The 14208-nt window shown below is 44.2% G+C and overlaps 1 non-coding gene and 1 pseudogene across 1 annotated transcript; both read left to right on the forward strand.

Moving 5' to 3' along the window:
* The first annotated feature begins 5387 nt into the window (after positions 1-5387).
* Positions 5388-5472, forward strand: LOC147984790 (small nucleolar RNA SNORD36; annotated as a pseudogene).
* A 99-nt stretch (positions 5473-5571) lies between these two features.
* Positions 5572-5655, forward strand: LOC147984791 (small nucleolar RNA SNORD36). The gene has a single exon (XR_015617840.1). It is a non-coding gene; the product is annotated as a small nucleolar RNA SNORD36 (small nucleolar RNA).
* Positions 5656-14208: the final 8553 nt, after the last annotated feature.

Consider the following 14208-nt stretch of genomic DNA (forward strand, 5'->3'; position numbering starts at 1 on the left):
TACTAGCTAGGCTTACCCAAATGATCTGAAAATCTACCAAGGCATAACCATACCTATGTAACTTACCTACACCAAATTTGAGCTCATTTCATTCATCCAATTTCTCTCACTAGTTTTCCCATGTTTCTGTCCATAGAAGAGCATTGTGAAGGAAGTACCACTTTGGCATGTCCAAATGGTATCAATTTTCTATGATGCTTTCCAATGCCCAAATAACCATCCTCCACCAAATTTCAGCTCAATCCATTCATTATTTTGAGCCCAGCTTCAACATTCATATTTCTGTCCAGTGTGGTACTTTGCAAAGCAAGTACCATCTAGGATCCTCCTTTTGATCTGAAAATTTGCGAAGACATTCTTCTTAGTATATGATCATCCTTAGCAAAAACTCACGCTCATTGGCCATGTGCATTTCCCGTACTGCTAATCAAACACTTGGCTGCTAATTCATGTTTGAGCATCGATCGGTCTCCTTGTGAGAATCTTATGTTGTAATTTTCTTCCTAAAACCTACCTGGGGAGTGCCCAACCCACTAGACATGCCTAGGCTTCCCAGAACACATGGCAACGCCACGGTCACGCGGTGACCACGCGTCGGGCATGTGAGTTTACGCGCTCTAGAGTTGGGGGCCTTGGCCACCGCCCAAACCTCGACGTATCACCATCAAACCATGTATTTATGATTAAATAGGTACTTATGTAACTATAAATGATTTTTGTAAAAAATAAATAGTAAACTATGAGGCAGCTCCAGTTCAAATTTGACCCGCTTCTTGCTGAATCGGCGGGAATTTGTCTTTTTCACCAGAGGTGGATCAAAACTTTTGACGCCCAACAATTTTTTCAATTGTGCATTAAATATGGCCTAGTATTTTATAAAAATGATTTGGTCCAATTTTGCAACAATTATTTGGGAGGTCCTTCACAAAAAAACCTCCTTTTGGGCACTCGAAAAATGGAAAACGGTTTTTTCGTCCAAAGAAAATGAAAACTTCCTTAGGCAACATTGTTTGCCATTCCAATATACACCCTTGTGCACAATATGGGATCATTTGAACAAATTATGCAATGAATGTGGCCATAAGATTGATCATTTGGCTTGAAAGCCATTGATCTCCACACGTGATAGCTCGTTTTTGAGAACACTTTTTTAAAATAATTGCCGTATTACAAGTTTGTTATTTTTCCTAGGAACTTGGCCACATATAATGACACAATGCGAAGGTTTCCCAATTTTTTGATTTTTTTTGAATTTTTTATGCCCGTTTCAAAATGCGGTCAAAACGGCGGGAATGACCATTCCTAGCTAGTGCTTGAATCTTGGAATTTTTTTGGTGTTTCTCTGATTAAATAGATACTTTTGTACCTAGAAATTATTTTTGGAAAAAATAAATAACAAACAATGAGGACGCTGCAATTAAAATTTGACCCGCTTCCAGCTGAATCGGCGGAAATTTGTCTTTTTCACGAGAGGTGGATCAAAACTTTTTACACCCAACCATTTGGTCAGTTTGGCATTAAAAATGTCCTAGTATTATAGAAAAATGATTTGGTCCAATTTTGCAAGAAATATATGGTAGATCCTTCACAAAAAAACTCATTTCAGGCACTCGGAAAGTGGAAAATGAATTTTTCATGAAAAGAAAATGAAAACTCCCTTAGGCAACATTGTTTGAAATTCCAAGATGCCCCCTTGTGCACGATATGAGATCGTTTGAACAAACTATGCCATGAATGTGGCCATAAGATTGATCATTTGGCTAGAAAGCCATGAATCTTCACGCATGATAGCTCATTTCTGAGAACACTTTTTTAAAATAATTACCGGACTACAAGTTTATTATTTTTCCTAGAAACTTGGTCACATATAATGACACAATGCGAAGGTTTTCCATTTTTTGATTTTTTTGAATTTTTTATGCCTGTTTCAACATGCGGTCAAAATGGCGGGCTTGACCGTTCCTAGCTAGTGGTTGAATCTTGGAATTTTTTGGTGTTTCTCTGATTAAATAGATACTTATGTACCTAGAAATGATTTTTGGAAAAAATAAAAAGCAAACTACAAGGCATCTACAGTTCAAATTTGACCTGCTTCCACCTGAATCGGCGGGAATTTGTCTTTTTCACCAGAGGTGGATCAAACTTTTGACACCCAACCATTTTGTCAATTGTGCATTAAATATGTCCTAGTATTTTATAAAATTGATTAGATCCAATTTTGCAACAAATATATGGTAGATCCTTCACAAAAAAAAACTCATTTCAGGCACTCGGAAAATGGAAAATTGAATTTTCCGTGCAAAGAAAATGAAACCTCCCTTAGGCAACATTGTTTGGAATTCCAAGATGCACCCTTGTGCACAATATGAGGTCATTTGAACAAACTATACCATGAATGTGGCCATAAGATTGATCATTTGGCTTGAAAGCAATGAATCTTCATGCATGATAGCTCGTTTATGAGAACACTTTTTAAAAATAATTGCAATATTACAAGTTTATTATTTTTCTAGAAACTTTATCACATATAATGACACAATGCGAAGGTTTCTAAATTTCTCAATTTTTTTTGAATTGTTTATGCCCGTTTAAAATGCGGTCAAAACGGCGGGCTTGACCGTTCCTAACTAGTGGTTGAATCTTGGAAAAAACTTTTGACGTTTCTCTGATTAAATAGATACTAATGTACCTAGAAATGATTCTTGGAAAAAATAAATAGCAAACTATGAGGCAGCTACAGTTCAAATTTGACCCGCTTCCTACTAAATCGGCGGAAATTTATCTTTTTCACCAGAGATGGACCAAAGCTTTTGATACCCAACCATTTTGTCAATTGTGCATTAAATATGGCCTAGTATTTTATAAAATTGATTTGGTACAATTTTGCAACAATTATGCTGTAGTTTCTTCACAAAAAAACCTCATTTCGGGCACTTGAAAAATGGAAAATGAATTTTTCATGCAAATAAAATGAAAACTCCCTTAGGAAACGTTGTTAGGTCTTCTGTGTAAACTTGTGCAAAATATGACATCATTTGAACAAATATTTGATAGGTCTTTCACAAAAAAACTCGTTTTAAGCATTGAAAAATGAAATGAAAAATTTGTATGTAATCAATTATGACCAATTTATATGGTCAAAAAATCTTCAAATTGTTTGGTGCGCTCTGATTGGTCCATAGGCATATCACGTGGATCATGTATCAACCACCGTCGGATGCTTGTGGATCCAACGGCAGCCCTCACCCCCTCACCCAACCGCAGCCCAACCACCCAAACCCTAACTCGCACCCGCACTCCTCCTCGCTCAGCCCCTTGCCGCCAGCTCCTCCCTCTCCGCCCCAACCTCAGATCCATCCCCTATCCCGCTGCCGGCCTCCCCAGATCCCACGGCCGACGACCCGTCCTCCCCTTCCTTTCGCCGCCACTTCTCCCCTCACCTCAGCCACCACCTCCGCTCCTCTCCCCTCTCCTCCCAGGCTGAAGATCCACTAAAGCTCCTCCTCTCTCCACCCCGCACCATGGCCGACCTCCACCCCTGCGTCGACGACGAGGAGCCCGAGTCACCATGCCTCCCCGCCCTCAAGTGGCACCATCCACATCGCCCCATCCGCATCCGGCTAGCTCGATCCGCATCACCCCATCTCCATTCAGCTACCTCATCTGCGTCGCCCCATCCGCATCCGGCTACCTTGATCCTTCGTCGCGGACCGCTCCTCTGCTGACCCGCGCCAAGTTCCTCGAGGAGTTCGCTCACTGCATTGCGTTTCTCAGAGAGAGGGAAGGGAGGAAGAGTAGGCTAATGGCAGCGGCGTTGGTGGTGGGAGTGCTCTGGCGGGGAAGATCCGGAGCAGGCGGTGCGACCGGGAGGACGTTGCGTAGGCTCGTGAGTCCCCTTACCCCTTCCCCACTGCTTCTCCCCTCCCGACGTGTGCGTTCGATCCAATCCGATTCCGAGGTAGAGCCTCGTCCCCGTCCGAGAGCCGGCGACCAGGGCGATGATGGACGCACATGTGGTGGTGGTAGCCAGTCGGACCAGCCCGGTGACCATGGCGAGGGGACGGGAGGGCAGGGGGCGAACCAACTCTGTCTCTCTGTCTGTCCTAGTGTGCTCGCTCTCTTCACATGGACAGCTTCAGTTTTAGCTCCATGCCTGCGTGCTATCCATCTACTCCGCTCCAGAGTAGCGTGAGAATGCTAAGTTAAAGAAGAAGAATTTGCATCTCGATCTTTTAAAGATTTTCACACGCGAATGGAATCGGCAGAGTTTAGTGGCGGTGGAATTTATTCCACGCCTTTCCTTGGATTGGATTCAGACAATTATTGCCTCACCTCACCTATGCTAGGTTCAGGGTCCTATGAATTCATTTCATCTTTATCCACCCTGTACATACCTGCTATGTTTTGTTTCTGGTTAGTTAGGATGATTCGTCTACTTGTATCCATTTTCCTGAACTAATTCCGTGTATTAGTTCGTTTTAGGTTAATTTTATACTATCTAGGACCATGTGTTTTTTCGTTAATTTTACTGTGTTGGATTTGGAAGCGCAGGAGACCTCCGTGGACGACATCGACAATGAAGAGGAGGACAAAGAGGACGACCAGGACATACGCGAACCCACCCCCGAGCCCAACAGGCTAGACGAGGACACAGTCGAGTCCAACCTCGAGCTCGACGAGGAGGGCATCGTCCAGTCCGACCATGACGGCGTGCCATAGAAGGTCCTGTGCTCTGCTCTTCCTGCCTCGTTTACTGCCTCACCACCGCAATAGATGTTCTTTTTTATTTTGTAATATACCATCAATGATTTGCTGTAGCTTAATTTCTGCGAACTAGTATTATTCGTTCGCATGGTTGGACAGCTCCAGACTAGTTAGTGCTCTTATTCTTGGCCCCATGGTTACAGTGCTACCTTATAGCCCAGGATTCTGCTGCTTTCTTCTATATTTTGTCACCCTTCATTGCCCTATGCTCTCTCTGCTCTTAGCACATCGCTTGATTGGAGTGAACTGAATTGTGACAACTTTGCTTGGCAGATGGAAGACTCTTTCGTTGAGGTGACCGAGGATCTGGCTGGATTTCTGCGTCTTTGATCTGATGCGTTTGTGCGTGCGTGTGTTGAACAGTGACCACGGATCTGGTGAAGGGCGCCAAGGAGAAGCAGCTGTCAAGGGCCCCGTCAGGATGCTGCTCAACATCACCACCAGGAAGTTCCCCATTGGAGAAGGTAGCCACCTCCCTCTCTTTGCCCTTCCGCCCGATCCCATTTGCTTAGTAGCTCTACATAGTATCTGGTCCTTACATGCTCACAGTAGCTCTGGGTCACTATGTTTTTGTCGATAGCTGACTGTTTAGGGAATTTCCGTGACGATGATGATGTTGTGCTGGGCAGAGGATGTGAAACATTTAGACCGCTGTGGCCTTTCCGGTCTTTGATGATCTAAAATTGAGCTTTTTAAAACTGATGCCTAGCATGCTATCAACGTTTTTTTGTTCCTCATCTAGAGATGAAGCTCTCTGTGTTGGTTTGATATAATGTAGAGGAGTTGCATGTGAATCGTTTGTCCACTGAGCATATGATGTTACAAGGAGATGCTACTGAGATTTACGTCGTTGAAGTATCTTAAACCGAGCTTTCCTAAAACTAATGCTTGGTTGATCTAGTTCTAGCATATTAGTTGGCTCTGAGAGTCTACTGTTGTTGGTGCTGTGTTGTCATTTCTTTTTACGTCATTGAAGAGTAAAAAAGATAAGCATTTCTCCAGCCAATGTCTGAAGTAGTTGCTGATGTGTAGTCATCGGCTGGACCTATGCATTTCATCAGAAGTCAGATATAGCTTGGACTATACTTCTAAATAGAATTCAAAATTTTCTCTTTCGTTTATTTGTCTTCAATTCTTTGGATCAAACGACTCTCTTGAACACATGTTCGTTAGTGTGGTGATGGTTAAACAACTACAGCAGATCGATGTTTTTTTGCATTTTTTCATTTCTCAACCTTGGATAGTTTGCCAAAAATAAACCCTTAGATTCGTTACCATTCCATTGATAATAATTTGTTGAGGTCGCTAAGTATTTTTTAGCAGTAATAAACATGGCTCTTTCATGTTGCAACCCAACAGGAGCACCCCTATTTGTCTGCGTAATACACATATCTGCTCTGCTGCTCTTAGTTTTAACTAGCCAACGCAAGGATGATGCCAACCATCGATGTTAGATTTATTATCCATGTTGAAGTGTAGAGCAACAGCAGGTTAACGCGTTTTATTTGCCCTATGCAATTCTGTTGTTTTATATGCCCTTTCTAGTATTGTACAAACTGATGCAAGCTGATGCATTCCAGGCATAAACAAATTATTCTATAAGATCTCTAAACTGATGCAAACTTAGCAGTAGCAGTAGTATACTTCAGGAAGTTCTGTTCATTATACTAATGCCTCAGCAACAGTATACTAGTGTTGCTACGGTTATCCATACTTCATTATTTTGTATCCATACTCCTAGCTGCTTGTGTATCTGTTTATTATTCTGTTCATTATTCTTTTCCTACTTGTTTATGCTAGAAGATATTGCTTTCATTGGCAGCCATGATAACATAATTTCCTCTCTTCTACAGGAGCTCTAGACTGAAGAAGTTCGAAGAAGGGAACACTTCATCTTTGTAGCTAGTTTTATCTTCCTGGGTGTTTTATGTTCCTGGGTGTTTACTTCATAGATGTTCCTGGGTGTTCCTGGGTGTTTACTTCAGAGATGTTTCTGGATGTTCCTGGATGTTTGCACTTCCTGGGTGTTCTAAATTCCTGGATGATGTGAACTAGCACATGATTGTAATATATATAATATACTCATATTGGTCGCCATTTATGAAAATTTGTGTGATTGAAATATTGGAAATGTTGATTATTTATTGTTTTTTGAGGATCAGATCATTAATTGCTGATACATCAAAATGAGACAAGTACTATTTGGGCCCTAAAAAGGCACAAATCAAACAATTCATGAAAATGAACAAAATCGCTTAAAAATCAATTGTGAAAAGCTGAAGTCCAAGAAAATAAAAAGGCCTAGGCCCAAAAATGAGAAGGCTTAATTGTTGGGCTTGGCCCATCTACCTAGCCAAAATTAATATGAGAAAAAACACACATATTTCTTGTAGTGGAGGCCCGAGCGCCGCCCGCGCTCGCCGCTCGTCCCGTCTCCCCGCTGCAGCCCCGCCTCCTAGGAGCCCCGACCCTGCCGCCTCGCACCCGCACCACCGCCCTGACCCCGCTACCCCGCGCCTGTGCTAAACACTGCCGTCATCGGAGTAGCGCGCCCCTGCGCCGTCCGATTCCACGGCGCCCAGCAACTCACCGCCGGACCTCCCTCGACAACCTCCGACGCCCCGCGCTCGCCGCCCCTGCTCGCATGTCTCGCCGCGCCAAAGCTCCCTCCGACCGCCGTCGGCGCCTGGATCCGGTTCCCCATGGCCAGATATGCCCGTCCCGACCTTCCTCAGCCAACTCCAGCCTCGCCGACGTCGCGGCATCGCCGGCCATCCCCGCCCCTGCCATCCCTTGATCCAGTGGGATCGGGGTGGAGGACGAGGTGCCTCTAGGCCCCGTGGGCCGCGACCCACACGAGGCCCAGCGCTCCAGCCGGCCAGCCTCTCCACCGACTGGGCCTAGGCCCATGGTGAGTGCCCCAGCGCCCACAGCTTTGTTCCTGTTTTGGCCCATGCGTGTTTTTTTCCTGTTGTGTTTTTCCTTTTATTCCAGAGAGTGCAGATTTACAGGAAACCCCTTGCATTTCATGCACTTAATAAATCATGAACCGTGCATCATATGTAAAAACTTCATATATGTAACTTGCTTAGAATTTCGTCTAGTTTTATAATATGCAACTTTCATCCATATTAAAAATATTTAAAGTGTTGTTTGCTTTAATTTGCTAAAATGCCATGTTAAAATGCTTTATTTCATAACTAATTAACCGTAACTCGGTTTGTAATAAACTTTATATGTAAATGGGGTAGAAAATGCATAGATTAACATAGTGGCAGTACTTTGCATGTTTAACAACTCTAAAATTATTTTTAGGGCAGAACAGTACCAACTTTAAAATATGCACATGAGGATTTTTCTGGACGTGTTCCTTGTTGTTCCGGCATCATTTAAACTAGACTAGATAGGTAGTTTTATTATGCTTCACCTCTTGCCATGTTTAATAACATTTAATATTGTTGGGTACATAAACGAGAGTGAACTAAATGTTTGAATGTGGTGTTTTCTTAAATATGCAACTCCATTGCATATTGAGCTCCACTTAATTTGTAGTATTGTTTGTTGCACTTTGCCATGCCATGCCCCTTTAAACCGGACATGCATCATCCTTGATTGTGCATCATGCCATGTTTATGTGATGGTTGTTTACTATGTTGCTTGCTTATTTCCGGGTTGCTTCTCTCGTTAGCTTCGGTTTCATTCCGGAGCTGTGAGGATTCGTTCGACTACGTTGGGTCGTCTACTTCTTGGACTCGTTCTTCTTCCTTGCGGGATCTCAGGCAAGATGACCATACCCTCGAAATCACTTCTATCTTTGCTTGCTAGTTCTTCACTCTATCGCTATGTCGCACTACCTACCACTTGTTATATCATGCCTCCCATATTGCCATGTCAAGCCTCTAGCCCACCTTCCTAGCAAACTGTTGTTTGGCTAAGTTACGGCTTTTGCTCAGCCCCTCTTATAGTGTTGGTAGTTGCAGGTGAAGCTGAAGTTTGTTCCATGTTGGAACATGTTATGTTGGGATATCACAATATCTCTTATTTAATTAATGCATATATATACTTGGTAAAGGATGGAAGGCTCGGCCTTATGCCTGGTGTTTTGTTCTACTCTTGCCACCCTAGTTTCTGTCATACCGGTGTTATGTTCCTTGATTTTGCGTTCCTTACACGGTTGGGTGTTATGGGAACCCCTTGATAGTTCGCCTTGAATAAAATTCCTCCAGCAAGTCCCAACCTTGGTTTTACATTTTCCTAACAACCTATTACCCTTCCCTTGGGTCGGCCAACCCTAGGGTCATCTTTATTTTAACCCCCCCGGGCCAGTGCTTCTCTAAGTGTTGGTCCGAACCGAGCTGCCTGTGGGGCCACCTCAGGGAAACTTGAGGGCTGGTTTTACTTGTAGCTACTCTCATCTTGTGTGCCCTAAGAACGAGATACGTGCGACTCCTATCGGGATTGTCGGCACATCGGGCGGCTTTGCTGGTCTTGTTTCACCATTGTCAAAATGTCTTGTAATCGGGATTCCGAGACTGATCGGGTCTTCCCAGGAGAAGGAATTTCCTTCACTGAACTTGAGAGCTTGTGATGGGGTAAGTTGGGACACCCCTGCAGGGTATAAACTTTCGAGAGCCATGCCCGCGGTTATGTGGCATATGTCAATTTGTTAATGTCCGGTTGTAGAGTACTTGACACTTGACTTAATTAAAATGCATCAACCGTGTGTGTAGCCGTGATGGTCTCTTTTCGGTGGAGTCCGGGAAGTGAACACGGTTCTTGTGTTATGGTTGTGCGTAAGTAGTTTCAGGATCACTTCTTGATCACTTCTAGCTTCACGACCGTTGCATTGCTTCTCTTCTCGCTCTTATTTGCGTATCTCAGCCACCATATTTTCTTAGTGCTTGCTGCAGCTCCACCTCATTACCTAATCCTACCCATAAGCTTAAATTGTCTTCATCTCGCGGGTGTGAGATTGCTGAGTCCTCGTGACTCACAGATACTTCCAAACAGTTCCAGGTGACGATGATACCAGTGCAGGTGACGCAACTGAGCTCAAGTGGGAGCTCGGTGAAGATCTTGATCATTGTTTTGTGTCTTCTCCGGGTGATTAGTAGTGGAGCCCAATTGGGACGATCGGGGATCTAGCATTTGGGATTGTCTTCTTTTATTTTTGTTTAGTAGTCGGACCTTGATTGTACTCTGGATGATGTATGTTTAACTTGTTATTTTTGTGAAGTGGCGATTGTAAGCCAACTTTTTATCCCTCCCTTATTCAGTACATGGGATTGTGTGAAGATTACCCCTCTTGCGACAAAACCACCATGCGGTTATGCCTCTAAGTCGTGCCTTGACACGTGGGAGAGATAGCCGCATCGTGGGTGTTACATGCATGACCTCAACCGCGCGCCTCCTCCCCTGCGCCTCGACGTCCCTAGAGACCAGCTCCCCTGCTCCTTTCCCTTCATTCTTTCTCTCTCTCTCTCTCTTATGCGCTCAAGCTCTCCCCTTGTTCTCTTCTTCATAGGGAGCCAAGCCCCCATGGCGCCGTCACCTCGTCCCCGCTGTCCTTTCATCTCGTTGCCTCCCTGGCCACCTCTGCCCTCACCAGAGTTCGCACCAAGTATAGCGCCGCCTCGCCCCTACTTCGCAGTGAGCTGCTGCCCCGCGTTGACTTGCGGCTCCTCCTCAAGGTCGCCGACATGGGTCTCACTAAGCCGTCGCTCGTTCGTCCCCGCCGGAGCCACGAAGTCGCCCGTACGAGACCTTGTCTGCCTCCCCTTCATAAGTCCTCTTCTGCCGGTGAGCAGCACCAGTCGGTTCCTTCTTCATTCTCCCCACCTTCCCTCCTCTCTACTCTGAAACTCTGTTTCGCATTCTTCCTATGGAAACTCGGGCCGCCACTTTTGCCCTCTACTTCGCACTGCATCTCGCGCCTCGATCTTCCCCAAGACCGGCCGGATCCATCTTCCCGCGCCCGGATCCGCCCATTCTAGCCGGTTCCCGCTGACCCCATCGCCAGAATCTCCCCTGGCGCCGTCTTCTGCATCGCCATGAACCTGGTGGTACTACAAAATAATACACTTCCGTGATGATGCGTGTTTGTCACAGTAGGTCACGTTTTCTGTCATGCATGTACATCCATGACAAATTTTTATGACAGAATCAAGCTAGTCATACATGTGCTGTCGTAGAAGTGTTCCATGACATTACCAAAATTATCATCATGGAAGTGTCCACTTCCATGACGATAAATCGCGCGTCACAGAAGTGCTTTCGTCAAGGGTGACCGACACGTGGCATCCACCATAACGGAACGTCGTTAAGCTATCGGGTCCGGTTTTGGATCCAATAAACCGTTAACAGCCCCGACCAATGGGGATTTTCCACGTGTAAAATCATCATTGGCTGGAGGAAACACGTGTTAGCTCCGTGTTGGCCCAGGTGTCACTCATCCAATGGGCGAGATGCGCCTATGATATGTTAACACGTGGACCGGCCCAAAAGTGGCCCATAAAGTTTAAATGGGCCAGCCCAACAAAAGGCCCACAAGATTTTGCGGACCATAATGGGACGGCCCAGCTAAAGGCCCACAGGATTTTGCGGGCCATAATGGGCCGGCCCAGGTAAAGGCCCATAAGATTTTTGTGGGCCATAATGGGCTGGCCCAGGTGAAGGCCCACAAGATTTTTGTGTACCATAATGGGCCGGCCTAGCTAAAGGCCCACGAGATTTCACCGACATTAATGGGCCGGCCCAGCTGTAGGCCCAAAAGATTTGAGGACCCTAGTAGGCCGGCCCATTAACTGCTGCCATGTTTTGGGCCAAATGCCGGCCCAAATTTGATCTGGTCCATTAAAGGCCTGCCATGTTCCGGGCCTAATAATGGCCCATATGAGATCCGGACCATTAAAAGCCTACCACGTTCTAGGCCAAATTACGGCCCAGATCAGGTCCGGCCCTTTAAGAGGCTTTGGGCTAAATTATGGCTCATATCAGATTCGGCCCGTCAACTGGACACTACGCTTTTGGGCCCATTTGCTAAAGTCCCATTTAGTAATTTGGCCTAGTATTAGTTTTGGCCTGTTAAGGGCCCGTTTAACTTTCGGCCCTATCTTAATTTTGGCATGTTAAAAGCTCGTCATATAGTTGGGCCTAACTATGGCCCGGTTTGCATCTGGCCTGCTCGCAGCCGATAATCTGATTGGGCGAAACAAGGACCGAGAAAATTTTTTCTTGTTATAAGCCCATGATTTGATTGGCACATTCATGGCCCAAGGTCTATTTCAGCCTGCTGCCAGCCCATGAGCTGTTCGGCATGTTTCAGGACCAACCTACTTTTCAGCCTCCTAAAGGCCCATTGAGTTTTCTTGGGAAAATAGGGTCAGCGGTTTACTCGGCCTATTAAAGGCCCGAATCTACTAGTGGGCCAGTGTACATTTAGGTATCAGTGCTGACAATTCATCACAGTTCTTACTGACGAATAAGGTGACACAGTTTAAAATAGCATTAACACAATATGGTATTGTTCAGGTCAAGACATGGCAGGAAATGACATTGTGAAGGAGTTGGCAGCTTCACGACACCACTGGATTACAGATCAAGAACTCATAAGTATCAATGGTTAGTGTGCTATCAATTTATCCCATTTCAGATTGGCAAAATAAGATCACTTGCTCTGTATAGTTTAATTTACATGGTATGAAGAAGGAACTTGGTTGTACAACTGAAAACTTAAATTGAGAAGGACAAACTTTTGTTTATGAACTGGAGTACATAATAAACTTTAAACATGCAATTTGATGCAAACACCAAAAATAAAAAGTTGTTGCACTCATGCCTAACCAAATATACACAACAAAGTTTGAAGGCTTGAGAAGGATAAACTTACATTATTGGTGAACGCAGGCTCAATAAAGCCCTTGTCCATGCTGGTGGGGGGGGGGCAATTCAAGAAGTTTGCCACAGAATCTTCTTCATAAGCATTGCCTTTATTCTACATTTTGTTAAGATTAAATATAGATGTGACAATATAAGAAAAAATGGAGAATATTTAAGATAAGATGAAGAGTGATGCTACATAACCAAGTAGATATAAATGTAAGTACAGCGATACAGGAAAAAGGTACAACCAAGAGTAATGCAGAGCTAAACTTCTTCAGTACCATCAGTGTTATCCAACCTTATTGTAAGAGTAAATATAGATCTTATGTGTAGAAAATGGAGGGCAAAGGAAAATAAGCTGCAGAGTGATGGTACATGAACAACTACCTGTCAATATAAGTACACTGATAAAGGACAGCAGGTACTTACAAGAACAATGTAGAGCTAATTAGTTTCATTGGCATTGGATATATTCTACACTAGTGTAACAATTCATATAGATCAGATAATTTGGGGCGAACAATTGATAAGAAAGCTATCATGCATACTGTTGTCACATAATGAACCAGGTATGTATGCAAGTATAGTGATACAGGACAATAGGTACTAACAAGAGCAAAGCAGCGGGCAGCATATTTGCGATATCCTGTCGTTCTTTTCAAACCGGAATTCTTTTTTGAGCAGATTTCCTGCAAAAAAGATCCGTAAGGCACATGCGGAAAAGTAGAAGTTCAAATTGTCATGCGATATCATATACAGTACCTCATCCTCGAAACAAGAACATTGCATAACAAGGTTTTTCCATTCAATGTCTTCTAAATTTAGCACAGTAGACTTCACCAGAAATTCGTTTATAGACTTGCCATCAAAGTGTGATTTCCTCAGGTAACACCGATAATGCTGCAATGTTTCCTTGAAAAGCGCAAGCAATCGTTGCTTGTCATGACTATCCAGATTGACCCTCGCCTACTTACAACAATGTAATGTAAATCATTGATGTGTTGAATCAGCAGAAGAAAGAAAAATAATCACCATGAATAATAGCACTTACACGTAAGTGGGACAGGAAGATGTGAAAATGGTGTTTGTCTTCACTATAATATTCCCATGATGGGAATATATGCACGTAGTCCCTAACAACATTGAAAGCATTGTCTTTTAAACTGGGAATAACTGGAATGGGGTTCGAATCGGTAGGAATTGGGCGTCTCTGCAGTTGGGATAGGTCTTCGGCCGGTGGACTTGCTATACTTTTTGCTAGGTTGGGATTTTCTGTGGTACGGCTGGTGCTATGGCAACTGAAATCGGCATACCTTTTGCTGGACTGTAGGTCCTGTGTGGTGTGGCTAGTGGTGTGGCCAGTGAAGTAGGGGTACAGTCTGCTGGAGTCGGTCCTACGTTTTGTGGCACTGGTTGTACAGCCAATATAAGTGGGGTGATGTCTGATTTCTCTGGCACAACCACGTTTTTCAAGGACTTTGCTGGTGCTCCTTCAGGTTCGGCAATCACCCTCTTCCTTTTTTATGTCTGATGCACAAGAACATCATTTGAGTGGAAAAACAT

The sequence above is a fragment of the Triticum urartu genome, chromosome 2A, assembly GCF_056163025.1.
Source record: "Triticum urartu cultivar PI428250 chromosome 2A, HENAU_Tu73, whole genome shotgun sequence".
Classification (NCBI taxonomy): domain Eukaryota; kingdom Viridiplantae; phylum Streptophyta; class Magnoliopsida; order Poales; family Poaceae; genus Triticum; species Triticum urartu.